The sequence below is a fragment of the Macrobrachium rosenbergii genome, chromosome 16, assembly GCF_040412425.1.
Source record: "Macrobrachium rosenbergii isolate ZJJX-2024 chromosome 16, ASM4041242v1, whole genome shotgun sequence".
NCBI classification, from domain to species: Eukaryota; Metazoa; Arthropoda; class Malacostraca; order Decapoda; family Palaemonidae; genus Macrobrachium; species Macrobrachium rosenbergii.
In genome coordinates, this window is record NC_089756.1 from 48293570 (window position 1) to 48320189 (window position 26620).

General features: G+C 44.6%; 1 long non-coding RNA gene across 2 annotated transcripts in view; it reads right to left on the minus strand.

The window, feature by feature from the left end:
• The window catches only part of LOC136847418 (uncharacterized), a 60151-nt gene that overhangs the window by 19498 nt on the left and 14033 nt on the right, over window positions 1–26620 (minus strand). The window contains exon 2 of one of the 2 annotated variants that reach the window (XR_010855739.1): window positions 18281–18385. The exons of the other annotated variant lie outside the window; for it this stretch is intronic. This is a non-coding gene — a long non-coding RNA (uncharacterized lncRNA). The remainder of the gene's footprint in view (window positions 1–18280; window positions 18386–26620) is intronic. 2 annotated transcript variants of the gene reach the window in all.

Below are 26620 nucleotides of genomic sequence, written 5' to 3' on the forward strand. Positions count from 1 at the left end.
TGTTATATTGAGGGACATGCTTGGTCGGGATTATTTTGTAATAATGAAATTAATATTGGGAAATGATCACTTGTATGCAAGTAGTCAACTGTATTCCAATCCAATCTGTCTACTATGTTTGTTTTACATATTTAAGTCGATTGAGGAAAATGTTCCATGTGTTTTAGAAAAATATGTGGTGATTTCATTATCATTTATATAGCACGTCATATGAATCTATGAATTCTTCTATTTTACGTCCTGCTCTATTTGAGTCTGTACAATTACAGTTCCACACTGGGTTGTGAGCATTAAAATCACCTACTATTAATGTAGGTTCCTTGGCATCATTAAGTAATTCTTTAAGTTTGTCAAAGTCGTAATTTTTATTAGGTTGGTTGTATAAATTATATATTACATAATTATCATTTTTATTCTTATTCTAATACTCGATATTTGCAGATCAGTAAAGTTTACAGGTACTTTGTCAAAATGATATTTTAATGATAAAATAAAGTTTGTTCATACTTACCTGGCAGATATATATATAGCTGTATTCTCTGTTAGTCCGACAGAATTTCAAAACTTACGACACACGCAGTGGGAGATCAGGTGGTTAGTACCCATTCCCGTCGCTGGGAGGCGGGTATCAGGAACCATTCCCATTTTCTATTCAGATTTTCTAGTGCCACTGTCTCCTGAGGGGAGGTGGGCGGGCACTATGAAATATATATCTGCCAGGTAAGTATGAACAAACTTTATTTTATCATTAAAATATCATTTTGTTCATGAGACTTACCTGTCAGATATATATATAGCTGAATACCACCATTGGAGGTGGTACAGACAGAATAGGATTTTGGAAAACACACTACATGTAGGTGAAAGATACTTTGGTTCCTTACCTGTTAGCATAGCTGACTTCGTGATTACTGTCACCCAAGTCCGCTTCTGCTTAACTAGAGTCTCCAGCAAGGGTGTGACCTGTATAGCTGGTGAGTTCTAGATGATCTGTCAACGGGGCGTGACCACAATGTGACTAGACCATATTGACCATACAATGAGGGCAAACGAAGTAAAAACCAACCACCTGACCAAGCCTAACTAAGTTAGGATAACGCAACTAAAGCTAACAATTGGGAAGTCCGCCACAGGCAGTCGACCCAACAACCATAAAAACACTATCCAACCATTTTCTATAGGATAGGATGAGTGTCATCCCCTGCCCCCAGGAAAGTATCTGCATGGAAACGTATGGTCCTAGCGAGAAGCAGTTCTCATATGTCGTCTTCACATCTCTCAGGTAGTGTGAGGCGAACACAGAGTTGCTTACGCCAAAATGTGGCACCCAGAATGTTACTGAGTGACATATTCTTCTGAAAAGCCACTGAAGTCGCTGAACCGCCCTCACCTCGTGAGCATTGACTTTCAGAAGTTTAAAATCAGTGTCTTGACAGCATGAATGGGCTTCTTTAATCGTATCCCTCAGAAAGAAAGCCAGAGCATTCTTCGACATAGGTAAGTCCGGTCTCTTTACGGAACACCATAAACTATCTGAGGACCTCGACTTTCCTTCGTCTTGTCTAAGTAGACTTTGAGAGCCCTAACAGGGCAAAGGACTCTCTCTGGCTCTTGAATTAGGATTTCAGCCATACCCTTGATTTCGAAGCTCTTGGGCCAAGGGTTAGACGGGTTCTCATTTTTCGCTAAAAAGGAAGGGCTTAAAGAACAAACTGCGTTATGTCCTTTAAAGCCTATATGTCTACTAAAGGCTTGCAGTTCACTAACCCTCTTTGCAGTTGCTAGAGCGGTTAGAAAAATAGTCTTTCTAGTAATGTTCCTCAATGACGCAGAACGAAGAGGTTCAAACGAACTGGACATCAGGAACCGTAACACAACATCCAAATTCCAAGAAGGAGTCCTTAGCTGAGGCACCTTCGAGGTTTCGAAGGATCTGAATAGATCGTGAAGGTCTTTGTTGTTAGACAGATCCAAGTTTCTATGCCTAAAAACAGATGATAGCATACTTCTATATCCCTTGATAGTCGGGACTGCAAGTTTAACATCACTCCTCAGAAATAAGAGGAAGTCTGCTATCTGGCTCACAGAGGTCGTGGTAGAGGAAATGCCCTTCTTTCTACACCATCTCCTAAAGACGGTCCACTTCGATTGGTACAAATTACTGGAAGAGAGTCTTCTCGCTCTGGCAATAGCTTTCGCCACTGGTCTAGAAAAACCTCTCGCTCTGGCCAGCTTCTCGATAGTCTGAATGCAGTTAGACACAGAGCGGGGAGGTTTTTGTGGTACCTTTCGAAGTGGGGTTGTCTGAGTAGATCGACTCTCATGGGCAGAGATCTCGGAAAGTCTACTAGGAAGGACATGACCTCTGTGAACCATTCCCTCGAAGGCCAAAACGGGGCGATTAACGTCATCCTCGTCCCTTCCGACGACGCAAACTTCCTGATGACTTCTCCGATGATTTTGTACGGGGGAAAGGCATACACGTCCATCCCCGACCAATCCCAAAGAAGAGCGTCCACTGAGAGCGCTCCTGGGTCGAGAACAGGGGAGCAGTAAAGAGGAAGTCTCTTCGTCTTGGAAGTTGCGAGAGAGATCTACCAAGGGACGTCCCCAAAGCTTCCACAGTCCTTGACACACCTCTTGGTGTAGGGTCCATTCGGTTGGGAGCAGCTGTCGCTGCCGACTTAGAAGATCCGCACGGACGTTCTCACGCCTGCAACAAACCTCGTGAGGATCGTAATATTTCGGGCCTGAGCCCACAGAAGGATGTCCTTTGCTAAGGCGAACAGGGACCGAGAGTGAGTTCCTCCTGTTTCTTGAGGTATGAAAGGGCCGTGGTGTTGTCCGAGTTGATCTGGACAACTCGGTTCGTGACTCGTCCCTCGAAGAAAAGAAGGGCCAACTGAATCGCCCCCAATTCTTTGAGGTTTATGTGCCAGGACACCTGTTCCCCTCTCCAGGTGCCTGACACTTCTTCCCTCCCCAGTGTTGCTCCCCACCCCGAGATGGACGCGTCGGAAAACAACACTAGGTCGGGGTTCTGAAGTTTGAGAGAAAGGCCTTCTGCCAACTTCGATGGATCGAGCCACCACCGAAGGTGATTCTTTACCTTTGGCGAAATACTCAGAGAAACTTCCAGATTCTCCTTGTCGTGCCAGTTCTCTGCAAGGAAGAATTGAAGCGGTCTGAGATGCAGTCTCCCAGGGAAACAAACTTCTCCAGTGATGAAATGGTCCCCAGCAGACTCATCCATTCCCTCACCAAGCATGTTTCTTTCCTCAGGAAGGCTGAAACTTTTTCTAAACACTGTAGTTGTCTTTCTTGAGACGGAAATGCTCGAAAAGCCACTGAATCCATCTGAATCCCCAGATAAACGATGGACTGAGTCGGGGTCAGATGGGACTTTTCGAAATTCACCAGAAGTCCTAGGGACTTCGTCAAGGTCAAAGTCGTGTGAAGATCCTCCAGACACCTCATCATTGACGAGGCTCGAATGAGCCAATCGTCCAAATAAAGAGAGACTCTTATTCCTCCAAGGCGAAGCCATCTCGCAACATTCCTCATTAAGATCGTGAAGACCATAGGAGCTGTGCTGAGCCCGAAGCAGAGGGCCCTGAACTGGAATACCTGTCCCCGCAGGACAAATCTCAGTTATTTCCTCGATATAGGATGTATAGGGATGTGAAAATAGGCGTCCTGGAGATCGAGAGAAACCATCCAGTCGCCTGGTCTTAGGGCTCCCATGACCGACTGGGACGTCTCCATTACGAACTTTTCCTTCAGAACGAAATGGTTCAACTTGCTGACGTCCAGAACTGGTCTCCATCCCCCTGACTGCTTCGGTACCAGAAACAGCCTGTTGTAAAAGCCCGGGGATTGTAAATCTGAGACCTGCTCCACAGCTCTCTTCTCGAGCATTTGCTCGAGCAGGTCGAAAAGAGAATCTGCTGCTTCTCCTGTTGATAGGATGGCGACAGATCTATGGGATTCGTACTTAACGGAGGCAATACGAGGAATGGGATCTTGTATCCCTTTTCGATGACTTGGAGGGACCAGTTGTCCGTCCCTCTCTCTCTCCAGGCTCTTGCAAAAGAAAGAAGCCTGGCTCCTACCGGTGTCTGAAGGTCCACGGAGTCATTTCTTGCCCCTGGTCTTAGAAGGGGCTCTACCTCTTGAGGGACCTCTTCCTCGAAAGGACGATCTAGAGGAGGGTCCTCCACGAAAGGGCTTCTGAATCTTGGAAGCCTGCCCAAGGGAAGAAGTCGAAGGGGCTGCAGGACGTCTAGAAGACTGGGCCAGGAGGTCCTGAGTAGCCTTCTCTTGCAAGGTGGCGGCCATATCCTTGACTAAGGGTTGGGGAAAAAGATGGCTAGAAAGCGGAGCGAACAACAATTCTGCCTTCTGAGTAGGAGAGACCGACTTCGCCGTGAAGTTGCAGTAAATGGCTCTCTTCTTTAAAAGCCCCGTACAGAAGTGGGCAGCCAGTTCTTCGGAGCCATCCCTAACCGCCTTGTCCATACAGGATAGGACGCTAAACAAATCTCCCAGACTAATGGAGTCAGGGCTACGAGCCTGCAAGTCCAGGACTCCCAGGCACCAGTCCAAAAAGTTAAAGACTTCTAAAGACCTGAATAGGCCTTCCAGATGGTGATCGATCTCAGATAAAGACCAGGACACCTTCGCTGATGAAAGGAGAGACCTTCTGGGAGCGTCCACAAGGCTGGCAAAATCCCCTTGAGAAGAGGAAGGAACTCTCCAACCAACCTCCTCTCCTGTCTCGTACCAAATTCCTGCTTTTCCACTCAATCTTGATGGAGGCAGGGCGAAAGAAGTCTTGCACTGGGCCTTCCTGGAGTCCATCCACTCCTGAACCTTGTTAAAGGCCCTCTTGGTAGAGAGAGACGTCGCCATCTTCACAAAACCAGAAGACTTTTGTGATTTGGACGAGGTTAGCTGCGGGGGAGGGCGAGGAGCAGAGGGTTGAAACTTGTCCCCAAACAAGTCCTTCAGCAGCCTAGTCAAGACTTGGTAGTCTGCAGAAGCTGAAGAAGAAGAGGACTGATCCTCAACTGCAGGATCCAGCGCAAGAAAGCTCTCCTTCTTCCACAGGAACAACCGAAGGGGCAGGAGAAGAACTGGGAGGACGAAGTCCTTGCAGACCAACATGCAAAAGGGACTTCTGCTTGGAAGAAGTCCGAGAGGGGTCGCGAAAGTCTCGGGCAGAAGAGTCAAAACGAGAGTCCCGACGAGCGTCCTGACGAGAATCCCGACGAGCTTCTTGACGAACGATCCGACGAGCGTCCTGGTGAGAGCGAGCAGCGAGGGAGGCGTCATGCCTCGCAGCAAGAGAGGCGTCGTGCCGAGCAGCAAGGGAGGCGTCTTGCCGAACTGCAAGGGAGGCGTCTTGCCGAGCAGCCAGGGAGGTGTCATGACGAGCAGCAAGGGAGGCGTCATGTCGAGCAGCAAGGGAGGCGTCTTGCCGAGCAGCATGAGAAGCGTCATGACGAGAAACAAGAGGATCGTCGTAACGAGGGGCGTCAAGCCTGGCAGCATGAAGCGCATCAGAAAGCGGGAAATTGCGATCCCTGCCGAGACCAGAAAAGCGCTGAGCAACAGGACTTCTAGAGGGGGCGAAGCATGAGACGACGCGACGAACGTGGAGAAGGAGAAGGGGAAGGTTTGGACCTCTTGATCGGCAGCCGGGAATCCTTCCGACAACGACACGCATCAGTCTCCTTCTGGGCCATTAACGAAGCCAATTGCTTCTGCATGCCTAGGAGCAGCTTACTTAGTAGGAGAAGATTCCTCCTCAGGAGAAGGGCTGATCCTGTGAGAAGAAGAGGGCGAGGGGCGCCTTCTTCCTTCTCACAGGGAAGCAACAGCCTTCTTCCTGGAGCGAACGGAGCGCTCAAAAAGCGTCATCGTCTGATGACGTCCTGGTCCTCTTCTGCGGTGGGATGGCGTCAAAATCCTCCGGAGAAGAGCAAAGAGCGTCACGAGAAAAGGGACGTGAAGCGTCCCCTTCTTTGAAGCTTCTCTTCAAAGGGCGAGAATCCCGAGATTTCCATTCCCAACGCGGGGAGGAGGAATCGGGGGAAGAGAAGCAATCCTTAAGGATTCGTGCCCGAGCACGATCCTTGGCAGCCTGGGAAGCGTCATCAGGACCTGCGAAGGGACGCCAGATCGGTGGGGGTCCGCGTAACCCTCTTGCGGCTTTTCGACTTGCCCACTCCCTGAGTCCTGGGAGTCCGACAGAGGTCTAGACCTAGAGGCGTTATATGGCGATCTGACGCCCCCTCCACAACACAAGGGGGACAGACACTATCACTGCACTTCACAGCACTTTGAAGAGCGAGCATATTAGCTTCAAGGTACGAATGGAAGACATAATAACCGCCAGGGCATCACCATCCGCAGACACAACCCCGGGTTTGGGGCAACACCACAGGGTTAGGAAGAGCTACGTCTACAGGAGGGTTAACAGGTGAAAACACACTACCCTGACTCCTACCACTTCTAGAGGAAGACCTCCTGATCCTATCTCGCTCTAGCTTTCTCACATACGAATCATAAGTCCTCCAACTAGCATCAGACAAAGATTCACACTCCTTGCATCGGTCATTCAACAAACAAACATGCCCTCTACAACCCGAGCATACAGTGTGAGGATCTACCGAAATTTTCGGTAGCCTCACCTACAGTCTTGCACACGGCAAACTTGATAACTAGAAGAACTAGATTCAGACATCTTAATCCCAGGAAAAAACAAAGCCAAATCCAAAACAATCCACAATAGCGTATGCCTAGCCACAAGTCCAAGTCAAAAACCAAAAATCAAACAAATACTCAAGTGACAACCAAGTTTTATCCGAAATCCAAGACGGAGGTACTGAAAACAAGTGTTGACAGTACCGGCGACAGAGAAAATCTGAATAGAAAATGGGAATGGTTCCTGATACCCGCCTCCCAGCGGCGGGAATGGGTACTAACCACCTGATCTCCCACTGCGTGTGTCGTAAGTTTTGAAATTCTGTCGGACTAACAGAGAATACAGCTATATATATATATCTGACAGGTAAGTCTCATGAACAAAACATATTTTGTTATGTACATATATAGCAGTACCTAAATTTCCTTCTTCCTCTCTAGATGTAGATGCTAAGGTATATTTACCTATTGTTGATATTGTTTTGTTGACATGTTGTAAACATAATATCACTGGTTTGTATTCTTTTAATAATCTTTGTATTTCTCCCAGGTGTAATCTGGTCTGCAGACCATTTACATTCCACTGTATAATATAGCTATTGAAAATATTATGTTATAGCGGTCGAGTTTACTTTCTTTTTTTGTATTATCAACTTGGATTTTTTCTACTAATTTACTCACGAAATTCATTTGGTTTTCTTTATAATATACTAAGTGCTCAATGCACATGCAACCTTTTTCATGGGTACTCAGATCCGTGGTTTCTTTTTTCTATATTTCATAAAATTTCTTATAATGTTTGTTAAACCATCGTTTATGCGCTTGTTATTATTGCATAATTCAATGAAACAATCATTACGTCCACATGTATTATGTATACAGTATTTCTTTTCTTATTTGTTCTTGTACCAATTACTGGAGGTGGAGTAATCTCTTCTCTCTTGACATAATCATTGTTATCTATGGTGAGGTTCTCTTTCACTTCAGTGTTTTGGATGTCTGCCTTCATAGGTTCTACTATTATTTTAAGAGATAAAGGTATATTCTTAGCTTGTTTTTGTTTTTGTTCTTTCTTCATATTCTTTGTCTTTGGTTTGACCAATGTTTCTCTAAAAATAGTTAATTTCTTTGTTTTGGGTGGTGTTCTCTCTTCAAAGGGCTTTTTTTATCTTTAATTTCCAGTCCATCATGACCCAATTCTGTTACTTCTGTAGTAGCATCCTCCAGTGTTCCTATTTGCATTAATATTTCAAATGAATTGGATAAAATATTATCCATCCCATTTGTACCTGTTTCTTTATTTTTTACCATTTTAGTTTTTATTTCTAAAGCATTAATTTCTTCTTGAGGTTTACTTTTTTGTGCTGCGTTATTTCTATTTGTATGCATTTCTGTTTCATTATTGGTTCTTGTTATTGAAGAATATGTACGCTTCTTAGATGGATCTTGAATTCCTCTCACCTTCAATTCTAATTTAGCTTCTTTTACAGACATTCTAGTTCTTTCTTGTAATATTTTTAACTGTATTGTATATATAGTACATACATTCTTTGAATCTTGCATGATGGTCTTGCCCACACTTTATACACTTCGGTTCGCTGCACTTCCGTTGTGTGGCACGTTCTTCAGATCCACAATACACACACACAGGTTCATTTCAACAATACTTTTTTGAGTGTCCAGATTTACTACAATTTTTATACTGTAGCAGCTTTGGGACGTATGGTTTTACTTCTCTGGTTTGGCCTAAAATTTTTATTTTCTGAGGTAGATCTTGACCTTCAAATATTATTTTTGCAATTTTTAACCTTCAATTTTTATTTTTACAATTTTTAATATTTGTTTATTCATCTGTTTACTTGGCTGATCATATAGTTAACAATCTTGTACTTTTGGGGTCTCTTTTTAAGTGAGTCTAATAGTATTTTCTTTTCAACTGGCTCGTTATTATTCTCAGGAAGTACAGTGGTACCCTGAATACTGTTCATAGTGTCATGTTTTTTTATTTTTATATTTATGGTATCCATATTTTTTATTGATGAATAATTTTTACACTGACTTTTTGTCGTGGCTTCTATAAGGCATGTCTTTTCTTTTACCTGTCTACACGACATTTCAGTCATAAAGTGTCTGCTCAATAAATAATTTTCAAACTTGAGTGCTGATATTTTTTGGTCAGTTTTTAAGGTTAGAAACCTTGACCAACTTCCACTCCCAAAGAGGGAGTCAAAGTGAGTCATGGTTGGGTCAAGATGATATTTACTTTTTTTGGTTTGCTCTGTACTGGAGCATATGGTTCCAGTGTAATTACATTAAGGTTTTTTTTTAGATTTTTCTAAACAAAGGATGTCAGGCGGTTTCAGCGGTCATTAACTATGCCGAGTCAGTATCATCAAAGGGCCCAGGGGTACTTGAATCCTTACAACTACTATTCATAAAGATTTAAGTATAAAAAAAATTTAAAAAAATAATATTAAATAAACCTGAAAACCTTAAAAAGATATCATCAACCTTTCATGGAGTTTATTCTTCCACCAGTAGCACAAGTGAGAACCGACTCCCAAATGTCCGCCCCCCCACCCTACCACACAGGATGGCACAACATGATTAGAGTGGCCGAAGTGTAAGCCAAACCCGCTTGCTAGTACTGAAAGTATTGCAAGAATATAATCATCCCCACCCTAATCATATTATGGGCAAACCAGACAGAATGAGAGTCCTATCCCCAGAACCAGAACCCCCTGGAATCCGTGGTCCAGCCCTAAAGAATAGTTCCGGCTTTGAGTTATCAATGTGGTAACTCTCAGGTCTGAACATTATCGGGCAGCTGATGGTCCTACCACAGTTTCTCACTATTTAGCTTTGGATATAAACCCATTCCCAGCTATGATATCTTTTCCTATTTATCAGGTCCAATAAATTTTAGCTAAAGTAGAAAATTCCACAAAAATGAATCCAAAGAAATATATAATGGTATATGGGACTCTTGGACTCAAAACCAGGAACAAATTCCTGGGATTCAAGGGCCTCCTCACCACCTCAAGGTGGTCCCAAGTCGAAGGGGTCATCTGGTCGAGAACACCCTTATAGCAAGCAAGGACCACAGCAGCCCCAACAAAACCCTGCAAGGATCAGTGAAGTTATTCACGGGGGATACCAAGATTTTCTCCCCGAGATCATTGTGCTGACGAATCAGCCTGAAGATCTCTGCGAAAAGAAAATTGAGGGTGTCCACATCTCGAAGAAGAAGACCATTGATCGAATCATCCTGGGGCACAACGTTCCCAATCTCTTCTCCTTGGAGAGATAACCTCACCAGAACCCAGAAAACCATCCTCGTCTACTCAGACATATGGAAAGCCAAACTGAGCCCCAGATGTAGATCCTTGTAACGGAACTCCGATAAGAAACAAAACTAATCAGAGTCCTCTCTATCCAACTCGCATCTCCTGGCAGCAACCAAAAGGTTCTGAGGGAAGAGGGAAGAAAAAAAGCATTCTTACCTGTCCTGCCAAAAAACCAGCAGGAGAGGCTGACGGCAGGCAATCATCAACCAGAGGTGATGACGGCAGCACAGAGGAAGGAGAGCGCTAACGCCATGGCGAAGCTTTAACCTGACAAGAGTGAAACGTTCACTTGAGCTGAGTCTCCTGAAGGAAGGAGAACCTCAACAGCATTCAGTTCACCGAACTGAGCGAACCGAGCCGTCACGTAAACACGATCAGGGGCTAGGCGAGCAAGCCGAATCACACGAGCCGAGAAAGCTGAGCCAGTCTCGTAATGTGATCAGGGGCTGGGCGAGCAGGCCAAGCCGATCCAAATCGATTACATAAACGCGATTGGTGGCTGGGTAAAAAAAGCAGGGCTGAGGAGAGTCGAGCTGGGAAAGCTCGGCTCAGCTACCGTGAACTAGCGCTGTCCTCAAGACATGCTCTAATCTCCTTCAAAGCCGAAGTCCCTCGAGAAGAAGGTTTAAAGGGGATTCTTGTCTGCTATTCCGAGTACTCGGACCTAAGGGTCCGAGACACGAGTTTTGGAACTGACCGAGCACTCAAAATGAAGCTGGCAGGAAGTGTCGAAACACCTGAATGTCTCGACACCTCTCATCCTGTGCCTAAACCAGACACTTGACGACTCACCAGTTGAGCACTTGCGATCCCAAGGAATCCCGAGCGTTTGCCGAGTGCTCGAGATTCCAAGGAATCTGAACGCTCTGCGAGACTCCCAAATCTCGTAAGAACAATCATCTGGAGTAGTCTCCTCTAAGCATCTTAAGAAACCAATAAGACAGGCACAGAACCAGTTTTGGACACAGACTTCTAAGAACTGGAGTCGAGAGCGCGGCCTCGAAAGGTCACTCACTCAAGGCCCTCGAGACACAAGACCCCAATGGGGAATGCATATCGGTTCCCGACCCCAAGGGCCGGGAAGAGCCAAATGAGAGAACACACTGCCTATCCAGAGAGAGGTAGTCCCTTAGAGTCCAGCAGGACCTCTGAAGGGAACCACCTCCTTGCCTCTCCAGGTGCTCGAACCCTCGGGACCAAGACACCAGGCTGGGAACCTGACCAAGCACTGTCAGTACTGGCAGGAAGACCCAAAACACTTGCATGTCTTAGTTCTTTTTCTCGCCCTATGCCTGAACCGGGACTGTGAGAGGTCTCTCCAACACCAGTTCTGGATGCATGATTCTTGAGCAAAGCTGCCATCGACACTGTGTTTACTCGAGAGCCAGCAGAAACAGAACGAGGTGGTCTGCTAAGTAGGCTAGTTCCTGGTATTCCCGTTAGTGGACGGACCAGTAACCTGCACTAAACTTTGACGCGTTACCCGCAAATATTTTAATTTAAGGTGCCATGCAAGAGGAAACAATAGCTATGTAATTACCTGGTAAGTTACTTATATAAAAATGACATTTTCATAAAAAAATAAAGTTTTATATATGCTTACCAAGTAATTACATAACTAACAATTTCTAATAACTGGCAGCTAAAATTTGAAAATTCACGGTAGCGATTCTTTTGTTTATTTTGGTGTAAGTAGCTAGCCCCACCCACTTTCGGGGAAGAAGAGGACCAACATAGCAAGACGGTTCAATTCATTCATGTCACTATGTCCATGAGAGGGGGGGAGGGAGGGCTACCACTCTGTAATTACTTGGTAAGTATATACAGTATACATAACTGATTCCCACATTGATAGGAGGTGGGGATTCGTGGACTTATTCTACCTCAAGTATTAAAAGTAATCATTTGAGAATACAAAGGAGTCTTTAACATTAATACAATGTTTGTTGTTCTTTACTGGGTGAGAGAGCTGCTGCAGGAAGATACTGCCTCTGGTGGTGCTCATCTTATCCCATAGACGTGTGGCGGTATAGCCAAGTGTCACCTGCTACATAAGTGTGGACCTCGCAGCGAAGGACTTCTCCGAACGCTAGCAAAGTGTAGAAAGTTTGCCCCTTCCCTGGGCGCAGTGCCAACACACAACACCAGATAAAAATGCTGATACTTACACCAAAAGATTAAAAACACCATCACCCAACCATTAAAAGACCTGGAGGGTGTCCCAGTACAGAGTAACCCCCAGGCTCCCCTAAACTCAAAACCAAGTACCAAGGCAAAGAGTAAGGATGGAAGGAACGCTTCCTATACTTCCTTACCCAACATTGTACCAGCCACCATTAAAGGACCCAAGGTACTGCTATCATTAAAAACTGTTTCAACATCGCATAGATAATATGCCGAAAAAATTGACTTACATCTCCAATAAGTGGATTGGAGAATAGAGGCAAGAGAAAGATTAAGTCTGAACAACAAGGACATAGCCATGGCTCTAATCTTATGCGCTCTTACCCTTAGAAAGGTGAAGAAGCTCTTCCCCCACTTGTGAAGGTAACTCACAAATAAGATCTCTTAGAAAGAAAGAGAGGGCATTCTTTGAGAGAGGATGTGAAGGGTTCTTCACTAAACACCAAAGGTGATCGGACATGCCTCTTATTTTGCCAGTCCTATGGAGGCAGCACTTGAGAGCCCTTACCAGACAAAGGAATCTTTCCTTATCTAACGAACCTATCACCTGAGATAGGTTCTTAATGCTAAAAGAACGAGGCCAAGGTTTGGTTAGATTTTTGTTCTTAGCGAGAAAGCCAAGAGTAAGGGGCAAATTGCATCTCCATTACAGAGACCGACTCTCCTATCCAGAGCTTGGATCTCACTTACTCTCTTGGCTGTAGCCAAAGGCTACTATGAATAAAGTCTCCTTAGTTAAGTTCTTAAGTGGAGCAGAATCAATGGGTTCAAAGGGCGGACCTGAAAGCCATTTAAGTACCACGTCTAGGTTCCACAAAACTTGCTGTAAATCTTTGCGCTTCGTCGTATCGAACGATTCAGTAAGTTCAGATAAATCCCGATCTGAAGAAATATCTAGTCCTCTATGCCTGAATACAGAGCCCAACATTGCCCTATAACCTTTGCCAGTGGATGAGGACAAGCCTTTAGAAGTTCTCAGGAACAATAGAAAATCGGTGATCTCTGTTAAAGATGTCTTAGAAGAAGACATGATTTGCTCGGCACCAAGTGTGGAAAATAGTCCACTTGCTTTGGCAGACATTGGCTGAAGACTCTCTCCTGCATCTAGAGATAGGTTGTGCAGCTGCTCTCAAAAATCCCTTAACTCTGAGGAGTTTCTTGATAGTTTGAATCCTGTCAGAGATAGGGTGGATAACCCCTGATGGAATCACCTCGAGATGGGGTTGTCGGAGAAGCTTGCGTTTTTGAGGAAGTAATCTTTGGAAATCGGGTAGGACACTTATCAGGTCCGGAAACCATTCCCTTAGAGGCCAAAAGGGAGCTATGAGGGTCATCGAAGCATTCTTGTGAGACCTGAATTTGTTTATCACTTTCCTTACCATCCCAAAGGGAGGGAATGCATACAGGCTCTTGTTGGACCAGTCCAACAGCAAGACATCCGTTGCCCACGCTGTGGGATCTGGAACTAGAGAACAATAAAGTGGAGGTCGCAAACAGGTTTATTGTCAGCCCTCCCCACAGCTTCCACAACCATAAGCATACCAGTGGGTTCAACGTCCATTCCGTGGGAATCGCCTAGTTGCTGCCACTCAGCTGGTCCGCTAGTACATTCATCTTGCCTTGCACAATTTGTTACCATCCTTGTCTGATTTTGATGAGCCCAAAGAAGAAGGTCCCACGCCGCCTCGCAGAGGGAGAAGGAGTGAGTTCCCCCTTGCTTACTTACGTAGGCCAGGGTGGTCGTATTCTTGAACTTCCAAAGTAAAGTCTTGCAATCCTAGACTGATCGCAGTCAGTTCTTTCAAATTTATTTGCCAAGTTTCCTGTTCCGATGTCCACCTTTCGGAGACTTCCTTGTCCTCCAGGATTGCACCCCAACCCAAGTCAGATGAGTCCTCATGAAAGCTCAGGTCGGGGTTCAGAGGAAAGAGAGACTTCCCTTCTAGTAGCCTGTTTTTGGATCTTCACCAAAGATGTTTCTTGATGTCTTGAGTGATTGGGAACATAAACGAGTCTGGATATTTCTTTCGGTCTCAATTGTCTCTGAGGTAAAACTGGAGTACCCTCATGTGAAGTCTCCCCAAGGAGACAAACTGCTCGATGGAAGCCAGTGTTCCTAGGAGGCTCATCCATTTGTTGGCCAAACACACTTGAAGAACGAGAAACTCGTCTATCATCTTTAGACAGGATTCTATCCTCCTGGTGCAAGAAAAGCCCCGTAAAAGACGAGAATTCAGACTCATTCCCAAATACACTATCTGTTGAGATGGAATTAGCTGAGACTTTTGAAGACTGATCAAATGTCCCAACTCCTTCGCTACAGCAAGTCTTTTGAATGTCTGACGTGCAAGCTTCCTTTGTGGGAGAACGAATGAGCCAGTCATCCAGATAGAGCGCAACACTGACGCCCACTAGATGAAGCCAACCGCTACTGGAGCTAGAATGCAGGTGAAAACCTGAGGGGATGTCGAAAGTCTGAAGCATAGTGCTCGTAACTGAAAAATCTGGTTCTGAAAGATGAAGCAAAGGTACTTCCTCAAGTCTGGATGTATGGGGACATGGAAGTACACATCTTGCGTGTCTATGGAGACCATGCAGTGCCCCTGATGAATGGATGCAAGAATTGATCGGTTCGTCTCCATTCTGAATTTTGTCTTCTGTGCGAAGACATTCAGTGCACTGGCATCCAGCACTAGTCTCCATCTTCCTGAAGACTTTGGAACCATGAAAAGGCAATTGTAAAACCCCTCCAATTGTACATCTGTGACTTCCTCTATTGCTCTTTTTTTGAAGAAGAGCAAAAACCACCTCTGAGGGCTGAAAACCTTCTCGAGCCTTTCGAATATGCGGTAATGTGATGGGTTTCTTGACTAAGGGTGGATAATCTACGAATAGAATAGAGTATCTGCTCCTGAGTACCTCTATCACCCACTGTTTTGCTCTTCTCTTGCTCCATTCTTCCCAAAAAAGGAGCCTGGTGCCCACTGCTGTATGGGAAAACTTTCCTCTTTTTGAAAGGTTTGGGTGAAGACTTTTTGATGGCATTGGAGGAGAAACGGAGGTTAACACGAGGCCTAAACTGAAATCTTTGCCTGGTGCCTTGAAAGGGCTGGTGCTGCACAGGAGATGAAGACTTGGTACTTTAGGAAAAATTCTCTTGAGCATGTTTAGAAAACTGGGTCAGGAGATCTTGCATTGACTTCTTTTGCAAGTCAGAAGCGACACCATTAACTACTGTCTGAGGGAAAAGAAAGTCACGCACTAGAGGAGAGAACAGATGAGCCAATTTCTGTGCAGACATGACCCCTTTGGATGTATAAGAGCACCAAAGCTCCCTCTTCTTTAAAATACCCATAGCGTACGTTGAGATTAATTCCCGAGAGGTTTCTCTAATTCCCGTCTATTCAGGAAAGTACGCCCAGAAGATCCAAAGATAAATCTGTAGAAACAGAAGGAAAGTCCTGGATTTTCTTGGCCAGGGTGCCAACTACCCAACCCAGGAAACTGATCACTTCAAAAACTTTGAAAATGTTTTTCAACAGGAGATCAAGTTCAGCAGAAGAGAACATCACCTTTGCCACTGAAAAGGCAGACCTATGGCCTTCTCAGCTGAAGTAGAAAGCACCAATTTGGGGAGCTGGGAGGATTCAGGCTGAAGATTACTCATCTGGAAAGTTAAAGTCGGAGAAGGAGCTGCTGGAGAAAAGAAGCCTGGAAAGGAGCAAAGCAGGAAGCGCAAAAGGGGGGCTGAATGTGCTGTGGTAGGAGTATCCTCTTCCTGACTTGAGCTTCCTCCTCAGCTGACAAGACTGGAGATAAGAGGCACATCAACTGCACCCAGTGGAGGAAGTTGAAGTTTCAAAAGACTCAAAATGTTGTCTTGGCGCTGCTGAATGGGAGCCAGAGCCGGGTCTAACACCACTGGTGCCTCAGAAGAAAAAGCTGTTGTCAGACGATGTGAAGAAGTAAGATCAATCGTTGTTGGCTGATCATGCGCAACTGGGTGCTCGGCAGCTACTGGAAGCTCAGAAGATACAGAGCGCTCAGGAGCCAATGGGTACTCAGAAGCTGTTACACACCTGGGCGCTACTGGAAGATTTGGCATCAATGGAAGCTCAGAATCCAACACACGACGTTTGGAGGGCAAAACTTCTGGCACAAAATGCTCTGGACTACAAGAGGGAACAGCCTCTTTCACTTTCTTACAAGGCACCTGAGGTGTGCTAGACACATCCACTGCAGACCTCTTGAGCGGTCTAGATTCATCCTTGAAGTGCTATTGTCACCTGCACTTGGGACTTGATGCTTCGGAACTGGAGGAAAGACAGTGCACATCCGAGAAAATGCCTTTCCAATGGCGTTCTGTCGACACCTGGGAATCTGCAACAAGTGCAACTGAGGGGCGACTGCCTGTAGGCAGACCCCACCAACCTCCCTTGGGCCTCCGGTATGACTTCTCCCAGGTGCAGGGGAAAATCTCAGGGACCTTTGCCTAGAAGAGTCGGCGGGATGGACAGCCAGCTCTTCCACTAACGCTTCACTATGAGCACTACGTTCACGGTTCAAAATTTGACGAACTGAATCACCCAACTGAGACACAGAATGCATTAATACTTCAAACTTCCGATCAAACTTCACTTCAAGAGTGGCAACAGCATTGGGGTCGGAAGTATGAGAGCTGGGAATGGGAACAGGTTGTAAAGCTGAAGGACTGGGATTAGGAGACACAACAAAAATTACATGAACATCAGATGAAGATTTAGAAGATTTAGCTAAAGATTTGTCACTCCTAGCATTAGCTTTCCTAATTCTGTCTTTTTCCAATTTGGAAAGGTGAGAAATTAAAATCTTCCACTGGCTAGGGTCCCAGTCAACACATTCAGCACAGGTAAGATCTATAGAGCACACTTGGCCCCCGCAACTAGTACATACATAATGTGAATCGTATTTGGCAGAAGTCAATCTCGTATTGCAGCCTTAACTGCAATAACGAGTACTCGATGTTCTAGCATCAGACATCGTAAAAGTAAGTGACAACTAAGTCCAAACAAGAGTCAGAATTTGGTAAACTATCCAAATTAAGTCAACCTTACTAAATAAATGCCAAAAGGCAATCAAAAGAATCCAAAATACTTCACCGATCTTCTAGGGAAAATAACCAGTAAAGCCTATGAAAATCCAAATTACCACAGCTGCTGCTCACAACCTTCATCGAAAGCTGGCAGAAATAAATTGAACCTTCTTGCTAAGTTGTTCTTCTTCCCCATAAGTAGGTGAGGCTAGCTACTTAAACCAAAATAAACAAAAGAATTGCTACTGCAAATTTTCAAATTTTAGCTGCCGGTTATTAGAAATTGTTAGCTATGTAATTACAGTACTTGGTAAGTTACTTATATAAAAATGCAAATTACTATACTTAAAAATTTTGTTGCTTGGTCCTAAAGAAATACAAATTATTGCCTTTTATAAAAGAGGCTTACTCCTTACGTGGAATGTTATCTCTGACTAAATAATGGAGTAGAATCATACCTGGAACTGTCAGGTAAGCAGGGGATATAATTGATTCCTGTAACCTACTCAGTCTGTTTGATTCTCTTTATTCTAATTCAGACTGTCCTTGATGACTAAGTGACTGTCCAATTATCTTCCCTGCTTCCATATGTTTATAGTCTTGCTATAAAAAAATTATTTTGAATTTATACAGTAACAAAAAATTTTAAAAACTACCCAAAAATGTGCCCCCACACTTGTGAAAGCACCTTCACTGAGGTCCTGACATTTTTTATCATTGTCCCAGTAGTTACTTCCAACATTTCTCCCTCCTGAACAATTGTGCTACGGGTTACCAAATCGTTATGTGAAACTTGGCCATTCCTGAGTCTTACAGCTTTATAAAAGACTGCCTTTGATGGCTGAGTGTAATTCAGTATTTCTGTAGGAAAGTGCCAGACCATGTTACACTGATATTTAAAAAGCAACTGAAGACTGCATAATTGTATGCAAATATGACATTTTTATGATTAAGTTTTATATATACTCACCCAGTAATTACATCACTGTAGTTTCTACTTGCATGGCAGCTTGAATTTCGAAATTAGCAGTAAAACTTCTTCTGTTTGAGTAGGTGACTAGACCCTGCCCACTTTCTGGGGAAGAAGAGGAACAACTTAGCAAATTGCTTCCATTTGTTTGTGCTGAAATGTCCATGGGAGGGGAGGCAGGAGGGCTCTACTCGTAATTACAGGGTAAGTATATACTGTATACAAATGACATTTTTATAATAAAATAGTTTTATATAAACTTACAAAATAATTGCATAGCTATTAGTTTCTACTTTACGCAGCAACTCAAAATTAAAAATTCGCGGTAGCATTCTTTTGTTTTGGGTGTAGGTAGGCTGCCCTGCCCACTTTTGGGAAGAATAGGTACAACATAGCTAAAGAGCTCAATTTGTTTATGCTCTATGTCCATGAGAGGGGAGGGAGGGAGGGCTCTGATCATGTAATTATTTGGTAAGTATATATAAAAATGACATTTTTATAATAAAATAAAGTTTTATATATGCTTACCAAGTAATTACATTGCTTAGTTCCTACTCTTCGCAGCAGCTCAAGTTTTAAAAAATTTCACGGTAGAGCTTATATTGTTTTGGTGTAGGTAACAGACCCGCCCACTTTCGGGGAAGAATAGGTACAACTGGCTCACATATTCAATTTGTCCATGCATAATGTCCATTAGAGGTGAGGCAGGAGGGCTCCGATCATGTAATTACTTGGTAAGTACAGTATATATATAAAGATGACATTTTATCACAAAAATGTAATTATTATATGAGTAACTTACCAAGTAATTACACTGCTGAATCCCACAGAGAACGGAGGTGGGATACATGGACACTACCTACAGTAAACGCCCCCGTATTTGCGGTCTCACTATTCGTGAACTCACGTATTTGCAGAATTCTCTGTGGAACATATCTACCCATTATTCGCAGAAAATTCGCCCATTCGCGGTATTTTTCACTGAGAAATATTCACTAATTACTGTAGTTTCATATCATTTTCATAACTAAATGCACTTTTTATGATAAAACTATTAAAATACTCAGGTATAAGCATGTTTAGAGGGTTTTTTTTGTGTTTAAACTATCAAAATGGGCAGTTCTAACTGTTTTTTAGAGGGGGTTTTAAGTATTCGCGGATTTTAGCTACTGGCGGGGGGGGGGGGTTTATTGTACTCAAAAACACTCAGTAATGGAGATGAATTTGAAATACTGTAGACAGGTAGCCAGCATTGGACAATGCTTGTTGTAATCTTACCTGCTGAGAGAGCTAAAACAGACGGTTACTGCCTCTGGTCAGTGCTCATCATCAACCTGTAGTGGCGCAGCAGTAAAGTGAGAATTGCCTCTACTTTAGTGGGTGCTTTGCTGCCAAGGAGTATTCCGATGGTTGCCAAAGCCTTATACAAAAGGGTTATGCCCTTGCCCTGGGTGCAGTACAAGAAAAATTTGACCAAATATATTGTTACCTACACCTTATGTAAAACACCAAACCCATCCATTGAAAGACTGGTGGGTACTCCGGGTAAGTAGTACCCCTTGGCTCCCATAACTCAATCACCTAAATTCAAGGTGAGGGGATAGAGAAATAGGAGACATGGTCCTACCCTTCCTCCCCCAACACCAAGCCAGCCACAGATAACAATCTTAATGTACTGCAGTTTTCACACAAATAATAAGAGGCAAACACAAATTTAATCTGCATGTCCAGTAAGTAGATTGAAGAACAGTCTGACAGTGACAAATTGTGTTTAAAAGCCAGTGAAGTGGCCACTGCCCTGACTTCATGGACTGTAACTTTCAATAAAGGTAAGGCCTCTTTCTGAATTCCCCTGTGGGGTTCAGAGATCACTTCTCTGAGAAAGAGGGATAACGCGTTCTTGGTCATAGAATGAGATAGGTTCTTTACGGAACACCAAAGATTATGAGAGGGGTTTCTGATGCTCTTAGTCGTCTCCAGGTAACATTTTAAGGCTCTGACCAGACAGAGAATTCTCTCCAGGTCTGTAGTTCCCAGGACATCTGTCAGGTTCTTGATAGAAAATGAATGGGGCTAAGGATTGGCTGGGGTTTCATTCTTCACAAGAAACCCAAAGGTAAACATGCAGACTGCATCACCTTGTGAAAAGCCAACCTGCTTGTCCAAGGCTTGTAATCCACTAACTCTTTTGGCTGTTGCTAGAGCAACCAAAAAGAGAGTCTTCCTCCTTAAGTCTCTCAAGGAAGATGTATGAAGAGACTTGAAGGGAGGCCCTGAGAGCCAACGAAGTATGACATCTAGGTTCCAAGGAATAGAAGGCGGTTTGTGTTCCCTTGAAGTATCAAAAGATTTAATCAAGTCATTAAGATCCTGACTTGTTGCAAGATCCAAACCTCTGTGCCTAGAGACAGAATTGAGCATGGATCTATAGCCTTTAATAGTCAAAGTCGCTAGTCCCCAAGAAGACTTCAGGAAGATTAAAAAATTGGCTATTTGAGCTAAAGTGGTCTCAGATGACGAGATACTGAGTCTTCGACACCAGTCACAAAAAAACTGACCACTTAGCCTGGTAGACGTTGGATGAAGATCATTGTCTACAGTTGGAAATAGCCTTCGCAGCTGCCTCTGAAAATCCTTTTGCTCTGAAAAGCTTCCTGACAGTCTGAAGCCTGTCAGAGCAAGTGGACAAACCTTGATGATAGCGGAGGAAATGAGGTTGTTTGAGAAGACTTCGACGCTGTGGAAGAAGTCTTGGGAAGTCCATTAAGAGGCTTAGAAGGTCCGGGAACCATTCCCTCTGCAGTCAAAATGGGGCCACTAGCATCATCAATGAGTTGCGTGAGACTGAAACTTCCTGATGACTTCCCTCACCATACTGAATGGCGGGAAGGCATACATGTCCAGGTCGGACCATTCCTGGAGCATTGTGTCTGTTGCCCAAGCCAGAGGGTCCGGGACTGACGAGCAATACAGGGGAAGACGATGATTCTTTGATGTCTGCAAGAACGTTCATCTTGCCCTGAAAGAAGCGGGTGATGATCCAAGTACAGTTGTTCTGGGCCAATATGAAAAGATCTCTGGCCACCTGGCAAAGAGAGAAAGAGGGCATGCCTCCTTGGTTCCTTATGTAGGCCAGCGCCATCATGTGTGTCACCAAAGCAAAATGCTGAAGAGCCAGGTGTATTGCTTTCAGCTCCCTTACACTGATGTGGAGTAATCATTCTTCTTGCGACCATGTCCCTGCAACTTCCAAGCCCTGTAAATGGGTTCCCCATCCAAGGTCTGAAGTGTCTGAGAACTAGATTAGGCTTGGGTTCTGAGGGGATACAATAAACTCCCCCCACCCCCCATATTTGCGTTTTCATGATTCGCGGACTCACGTATTCGTGGATTTCTCTGTGTAACATATCTACCCATTATTCGCAAAAAATTTGCCCATTCGCAGTATTTTCCCCTGGGAAATATTCACTAATTACTGTATTTTCATATTTTCATGACCAAATGCACTTTTTACGATAAAACTGTTAAAATACTCAGGTAAAGGACTTTTAGAGGGTTTTCCTTTTGTTTACACTATCAAAATAGGCAGTTCTAAGCATTTTTAGAGGGGTTTTAAGTAATCACGGATTTTAGGATTTTAGCTATTCGCGGGGGGGGGTGGGGGTGTTGCGGTACACATCGCCCGCGAATACAGGGGGTTTACTGTAAAGGCTTCCCTACTAGGAATCTTTCTCCCAGCCACCCCTGAAGGACCTCCTTGATTTCGGGAGTACGTAATGGGGAAGACAAAATGAGTCCAGAGTCATCTTCCTGCGCCAGCTGGCCTTTAGGAAGAACTGCAGGGGTCTCGAGTACAGTCTCCCTGATGGCACAAACTTCTAACAGGGGCCGCAGGTGTCCAAATCGGCTGCTTTGGACATTTAGTGGACTGCGTTTGCAAGTCCTAGGTAGTCTTCTTCTGAAGCTCCGAAGCTACACGCTACAAAGTAACCCTGGGAAATAGACTATCTCAGTCCAATGGGGCAAAGAGCAGAGACGATTTCTGAGAAGGAGTGACTCCTTTGGTGATAAACGAACACCCCAGCTCCCTCTTCTTCAATATGCTTAAGGCAAAGAAAGCAGCCAATTCTTGCGATCCATCATGAACCGCCTTGTCCGCACATGATAAAACTCCAAGCCATTCTGCAGTAAGATTGTCCGGTAGAGCTGTGCAATCTTCAATCTTCTTTGTCAAACCTCCCCCTGTCCAATCAAGGAAGCTGAATATTTCAAAGACTTTGAATAAGTCTTTCACTGAACGATCCAACTCTGTTGATGAAAAGCCTTTCTTGACCGAAGGACAAGATCAAAGAAGAAGCTAAGTCCTTTTGTTCTTGCACTGTAGTCGAAGGCTTCTTTAAAAGGCTCAAGATATTATCGAGACGACGATGAATCAGTTCCAGAGAGGAGTCTTGCGCCACTGGAATGCTGACACTGGTCGAAACTGGCTGTGTTGGACGATCAGCAATAGTGATATGAGATGTTAAACGCTTCAAGATGTGGCGCCAAATGAGGCGGTGTGCGCGGTAACTGAGTGCGGCGAGAGGTCACAGAAGTCGTCAAAACCAATGAACCATCAAAGTCATGAGAACAGTCGGCTAAAGTCAGATCTGGCACAGAGTGAACCGATGTAGGACGATCAGTGCCAAACGATGGTTGGAGCATTCAGCTCAGACAGCGCGCTCTCCTCCACTCAGGAGCTTGTAATCTGCTGCACCAACGTGCATCATTGGGCGCTTGAGTGCTCCCGAACGTTCAAAAAGTACTGTAGTACCACCCACTGGCTGCTTGACACCAGCCGACTGCCTGGCACCAGATGAGCAATCACCTGCATTGGACGATCGGGCACTAAACAGTGGTTGGAGCACTCAGCTTGGAAAGCACTCTCACTCCACTCAGGTGCTCGTAATCCAATGCATCGAGCCCTTCTTTGGCCGAGTCGGTTGAGCTTCACACTGTCATTCGACGGGCCGGAGTTCAATTCCCGCGACCGGCTGATGAAGAGTTAGAGGAATTTATTTCTGGTGATAGAAATTCATTTCTCGCTATACTGTGGTTCAGATTCCACAATAAGCTGTAGGTCCCGTTGCTAAGTAACCAATTGGTTCTTAGCCACGTAAAATAAGTCTAATCCTTCGGGCCAGCACTAGGAGAGCTGTTAATCAGCTCAGTGGTCTGGTAAAACTAAGGTATACTTACTTAATCCAATGCATCAACATACATCACTTGGCGTTTGATTGCTTTTGAACGTTCCAAATGCACGGCAGTACAGTATCACCAACTGGCCGCTTGACCCCGGCCGAATGCCTGGCGCCAGAAGTGCGATCAGCCATAATACTGCCTCCCCTCACTGGGCACTTGGCCAACGCTGAGCGCACCCACACCGGGCGCTCGGCTGATACTGGCTAATCGGCGCTCTTCTTAAACGAGAGCTGGGGTATAAGCAACTCGGGAGACATCAGGACGCCTTCCTGGTCCCAGAAGCTACAAGAAGGTTCAGAAATCAGTCCTAGATCTCTGGAACACTTACACGTACACAGAGGATTGCGCTCGGGAGCTGCTGACTTTTACAACGGTATGACTGCACCTCCTGCCCACATCGGAATCGGGGTCCCTAACCGATATGGCGTGCACATATACTCGTAAGCCTTTTCAATGGCTGTTCATCAAAAACTGTGGACCGTAGAAATGACTGAGGAGTAACTATCCAGAGGTAAAATCATCTACAGACTCCCATGGACCGACAGTATGCCTCCTCCCAGATTTAGGGGAGTCTGACAGGGACCAAGTTTAGGAGATCCATAAGACGTCTTTCCAGTGGCTGTCCGTTGATACCTGGGACCGGCAACAGACTCGACTGAGGGACCAACTACCTGTGGGCAAACCCCACCGACCTCCACTGGACGTTCGGTTTGCTTCCTCTCAGGTTTAGGGGAGTTTGACACAGACCTAGGTCTAGGAGCGTCGGCGGGACGAGTAGCCACCTCCTCCACTGACACGACACTTGCACCAAGACTTTTTGCACTCAACTGATTCTTAACAGAAGCTCCCAATTGGTTATGGTATCTACCATAATGCTAAACTTCTTATCTACTCAGGCTTCAAGGCTGGCTAAGGGTGCCAGTTGCAGGTAGAGACAGAGGACTTGGAATCTCTCTGTCATCTCTCTCGAAAGGACTCTCTCTCTCTCTCTCTCTCTCTCTCTCTGCAGAACCTCTCTCTCTCTCTCTCTCTCTCTCTCTCTCTCTCTCTCTCTCTCTCTCTCTCTCTCTCTCTCTCTCTCTCTCTCTCTCTCTCTCTCTCTCTCTCTCTCTCTCTCTCTCTCTCTCTCTCTCTCTCTCTCTCTCTCTCTCTCTCTCTCTCTCTTAAAGTCTCTCTAAATCTCTCTCTTCTGCCATCCACTGATCCCCTCCTTACACTCATCACAGTTAACATCAGGAGAACAATTTTGCCCTCTACAAGAGATGCAGATAGAATGAGTGTCATACTTAGCAGATGTCAGTCTCGTCTTGCAGCCCTTGCTGCAATACAGTACCTAATACTGTCACAATTACAGGAAAAAGATGATTGGCACTACCAAAAACTACAATATACTTCACCAATTTCAGTGATGTACGCAAACAACCAGTGAAAACAAATCAAAACAAAGCTACCCAGCAACCGATGTTCAGTCAACGGGCGGCAGGAACGAATTGAATATGTGAGCCAGTTGTACCTATTCTTCCCCGAAAGTGGTGGTGTCTGTTACCTACAGTACACCAAGACAATATGAGCGCTACCACGAAATTTTTAAAACTTAAGCTGCTGCAAAAAGTAGGGACTAATAGCAATGTAATTACTTGGTAGGTTACTTACATATATAAAACTATTTTATTATAAAAATGTCTTTTTTATATAAGTAACTTACCAAATAATTACATGGCTGAATCCCACATTGAAAGGCAGCGGGATGAATGGACATTTACTACCCAAAAAAAACTCAGATATGGAGAAAAATTTGGAATTGAAAAATTAGCTAGCATCATGAAATGATTGTTGTAACCTTACCTGGTGAGGGAGCTGCGGCAGACAGGTACTGCCTCTAGTCGAAGCTCCTCTTGACCTGTAGCGGCGTGGCCGTAGAGCCAAGAGTCGCCTCTATTCAAGTAGGTGCTTTGCAACATATGAGTCTATCATGGGTTGCCAAAGCTTACAATCCAAGAAGATACATAAATAAATATGTGTATATGCCCTTGCCCTGGGTGCAGTACAAAAAAAAAAAAAAAAAAAAAGACCAGATAAAATCTTAACCTGCACCACACAAAGATTGGTGACACTCACAACACACAGTGTTCACCAGACTTCCCAAGAAGTGCAACCATCCTTATTCGAGGAGAGTGGACAGGAAAAGAAGGCATTCTTCCTATCCTTAATTCCCCAATACCATGCCAGCTGCGAGGAATGGGCCTAGAGTACTGCATTTTTCATACACTGTTTCGATATCATGTAGGTAGAACTGAGTGAAAACTGACTTGCATCTCCAATATGTTGATTGCAAGATTGAAAAGAGAGACAGATTATGTCTGAAGGCCAAACACTGCTCTTATTTCATGCGCTTTGACCTTACATATGGGCAGTAAATCGTCATGAACCCCCGAATGTGATCCTGAAATTACAGACCTTAAAAATAATGTCAATGCATTCTTGGATAATGGACTACAGGGGTCTTTCATGGAACACCAAAGATTTGAGGAGGAACCTCTAATACTTTTGGTTCTCTCTAGGTATTCTTGTAAGGCCTTTACTGGACAGAGGACTCTCTCGTGATCGGTTGGGCCCAGAATCTCAGACAAGCTCTTGACCAAAAAAGAACATGGCCAGGGGTTAGCAGGGTCCTCATTCTTAGCCAAGACACCCAAAGTCAATGAATATACAGCAATACCTTGAGCAAAGCCTATCCTCTTATCAGTAGTATGAAGCTCACTAGCTCTCTTGGCCATAGCTAAGGCCATCAAAAACAGTCTTCTTAATCAGGTTCCTAAGCGAGGATGATTCTAAAGGTTCAAACGGCAGTCCTGAAAGCCATCTGAGGATAATGTCCAAGTTCCAAGCGACTTCAGAATGTTTTCCTTGTTTACTAGTATTAAAAAACTTTATCAAGTCGCCAATGTCTTGATTCAAAGATGGGTCCACTCTTCTATGTCTGAAACGGAGTCAAGCATCGCCCTGTAACCCTTGATGGTGGATGTTGCTAACCCCTTCAAGGTTCTAAGAAATAACAGAAAATCTGCGATCTGGACTACAGATGCCTGAGAAGAGGAG